The 3,674-nt window shown below is 43.6% G+C and overlaps 1 protein-coding gene and 1 long non-coding RNA gene across 4 annotated transcripts in view; one reads left to right on the plus strand and one right to left on the minus strand.

Moving 5' to 3' along the window:
- tmem178bb (transmembrane protein 178Bb) overlaps positions 1-3,674 on the plus strand; it is a 56,394-nt gene that overhangs the window by 7,063 nt on the left and 45,657 nt on the right. The gene's annotated exons all lie outside the window — the stretch shown is intronic.
- The window catches only part of LOC103383018 (uncharacterized), a 27,220-nt gene that overhangs the window by 6,655 nt on the left and 16,891 nt on the right, over positions 1-3,674 (minus strand). The gene's annotated exons all lie outside the window — the stretch shown is intronic.

Below are 3,674 nucleotides of genomic sequence, written 5' to 3' on the forward strand. Positions count from 1 at the left end.
CCGCACACACACCCCCTCAGTCTCCTGCTGCGCTCATTGTTCTGTCTGTGACAAGACCATCTAACAGGGTGGCTGTGAGTGACACCAGGCTGGAAAAGTGGGTTTTTAAGAAAAGAAAAAAAAAACTATAAGAGCCAGGCTAACAAAGAGAAGCTGTGAGAGGTAGTGATGTTGTGGGGGGGCGGGGGGGGCTCATCTTGGGGCCATCTGTTGTAGCTCTGAGGGGAGAAAAAAAACCCAACCTTTTGGGCCCTGATCAAGGCATTCACAGTTCCTGCTAAGCAGGAAGGACAGAGATAGGATTACGTCGCTCCTCGGGGTCTCGTATCATGTCGAGGGCTAAATTAGACACCGTGGGAGGCTAAAGGTGTCGCACAGTTCCCTGCCAACGAGCCCACTGGCGATGCTGCTTCTTTAATAGGCACGTGGAAGAGGGCAGCGTTCGGGCAGTGTTTGAGCTGAAGTGACGCCACGTGTTAGCTAACACGTGCCTTTCAGCGTGTTAGTTACCGTGTGTACAGTACGTGGTCCATTATCGCTAACGCTAACCGTGTATGAATGAAGGACTTTGCTGTGGTTATCCCTCCCTCGAGGATCACCTGATCTCCCTGCAGGTTAACTCCCCGTCATGTGACCAGAACACGGACACATCTATACAGGAAACACGGGGTTTAAACCGGTGGACAGCGATCCTCTGGCTCTACGGCGAGGCAGCCTAGCCACCTGTGACGGCACGTTGATAAATTATAAATCCACACCTGAAAAACTGCCCTGGTCAGGAAACCCCACCTGGATGGAATACAGTCTATTCAAACAGTGGCCTGAGGGCCAATTGTGGTCCAGATAAAACCTGAGTTTGGCCCAACAATGCAACAACTGTGTGTGTGGATGTGTTAGCAGTTAGCAGCTAACTTTCATTCAACAGCAACACATTCCTCTAACATCTAACACAAAGGTTTGTCAATGAGGTCAAACAGGTTTTCTCTCTCTCTCTCTCTCTCCCTCTCTCTCTCTCTCTTCCTCTCTGGCTACACCAACAGACTCTGGGATTCTCACGTCTTCCTGGAAACATTGTAAATTATTCAGACACATATGGCAGCACTCCTTGCTCATTAGTGCTGCTGCAGCTCAGCTGAGGAGACTGAGCGAGTGCCAGTGAGGAGCTGCTGCTGCTGCTGCTGTTGCTGCTGCTGTTGCTGCTGCTGCTGCTGAAGTCTGAGAAACTAATGAAACACAGAGACAGTCAAACTAAGAGTGAATTCTCATTTCAAGTTAAATGATGCCGTCCAGCCAAGTGTACGACACAGAGCGTGCGTCCAGACGCAGGCGGTGACTGCTAATGGATGCTAACGACGCTACGCTGCTGTGAAACTTTTCCTCGACACCAGAGTCGACGGACTGACTCGTTCATCAGCTCGATTTCCTGTCCTCGATCTTAATTGTCTTTTGTGCGTATTTGGAACATCACAAAAAATATATTATTATACGCAATATATTTATTTATGATAAGGCCACAATATATTTTTAGCTTCTAGATTTATTTCTTTAAATCAGCAGCTTATATATTTCGGTTTATATTTTTAATATTTATATTGAATACATTTATTCATATTTATACTATATTTAATGTATATTAGATTAATTTACAGTTTTGTATTTATATCAATATTATAGCTGTTCTATTTTAATATATTGTAATAAATATGCAATATATTGTACAAAAAAATTAAACAAATATATACAATATATTTTTATATATTTTAGCTACGATTACTGCCGTTAAGTTACTGTTTTTATTCTCACCATTTTTATTAGTAGTTTAAATGTTAATATTGTTTTACTAATATCCCTGTTAGACTAGTGTATTTACATCATAGCCAATATTTTGCTAATATATTGCAATATTTGATTACAGTTTTGCAAATACTTCTAATAATTGCACCAACTTGAAACATGGTATATTTTTAAATCCTGTCTGATTTTTCAACATTTTGAGACTCATCCCTCCAACAGCTTTGACAAGTGTTAGCTTAAAAATATGCACACACACACACACACACACACACACACACACACAGTGAGGAACAGCTGCAGATCGGCCGCGGCTTGTTCTGGTTACGAGGGCAGAAAGAGCTATAATTCCTCCGTCGTTTATACAGTACTCTGTACACAACCCCCCCACACGTACAAAGAGCAAGATTATCCAACATAAATAATAAATGATGCACTCAAGGCATTTCTTCCGATGTAGTCTCCGGAGTCTGGAGTCCTGTATATGATACGCACAGAGAAAACGGGCCGAAGGTTCTGTAAAGTCTGGGCCAGAACCTAAAACATCCCCGTATTTAGTTCACTACCATCAAACATCATGAGCTTAAATGGAACATGTGGTTTGATGCTCTCATTCTTATACATATGTATATAAATACATACACATATATATGAGTATATATACACATATATACGTGTAGGTATATACCCTGCCACGAGAAATGAATTTCCGCGAAGTAGTGACACCATATGTATGCGCAGTAAAATGATGACGAAGAAGGTGATGACGACTTTTACGTCTCTCCAGAGGGTGGTGCCATTTCTTGGGACACCTCTTTCACGTTGTTTTTTCGAAGGTGTATCCGTAGTAGTAGCAGGAACCGGCTCTTTTGTCGCGAGGCTGCCGAACACTGCGATCGGCAGTTGCTTCCGCTGCTTCTTTTTCCAGTCGAAGACTAGCTCGTAGGAAGTCACGACGTCGTCGATTTTGTTGCAAAATTGGAACGATCGAACCGTATCGTCGTCCCATTCCTGTGACATCTTTCGCAGATCCACATCCGGGATACAGTATATTTTATATATACAGTTTAAAAAGCCCGCAAAGTTGTGAATCCGCAAAAGGTGAACCGCGAAATAGCGAGAGACTACTGTATATATATAACATATACATATATTGACATATATGTCTTGCATGTTTTGATTGCGATCGCCGCCCATTTTGTTTTAAAGGTGCCTTTGCCCGTTCCCCATCTTTTTCACTTAACACACTGGACTCAGTTCTGCAGTGTTTGTCGGTGCAGCTGCACGCGGCCTCACCATCAATCACACCATTGATTTTTTTTTTAAAGACATGGGATTGCTGTCTCCCACCAGAGTTTCACACAAAGTCCTCGTTCTCCGTGGGCAGTCGCAGAGAAGGGAGACAAAGTTCTCCAGTCTGGAGCTTGTGCCCAGAATAAGAACAAGGTTTTGACCACGATGACGTCCATTAAAACAACAACAATGTGGAAATACAGCGCCACATATGGAGACAAACGGTAAAGTCAAACAAATCAAACAAGGGCCTGACGGTTTGTTCATCACGTTCCTGATTTTACTGACTTCTTTGTTGGTTGTATATGTTGCCTAACGACCGCTCGGATTGGTTGAAAAGAAAAAAAAAATCAGTTTGAAGACGAATGAGAGCCATGGAATGACAATGTCAAATAAATAAACATAAATCCATCCATCCATCCATCTTCAACCGCTTATCCGGGGCCGGGTCGCGGGGGCAACAGTCTGAGCAGGGACACCCAGACTTCCCTCTCCCTCGACACTTCCTCTAGCTCTTCTGGGGGGACCCCAAGGCGTTCCCAGGCCAGCCGAGCGACGTAGTCGCTCCAGCGTGTCCTAGGTCTTCCCCT

The sequence above is a fragment of the Cynoglossus semilaevis genome, chromosome 8 (assembly GCF_000523025.1).
Source record: "Cynoglossus semilaevis isolate Cse_v1.0 chromosome 8, Cse_v1.0, whole genome shotgun sequence".
In the NCBI taxonomy this organism is placed as follows: Eukaryota; Metazoa; Chordata; class Actinopteri; order Pleuronectiformes; family Cynoglossidae; genus Cynoglossus; species Cynoglossus semilaevis.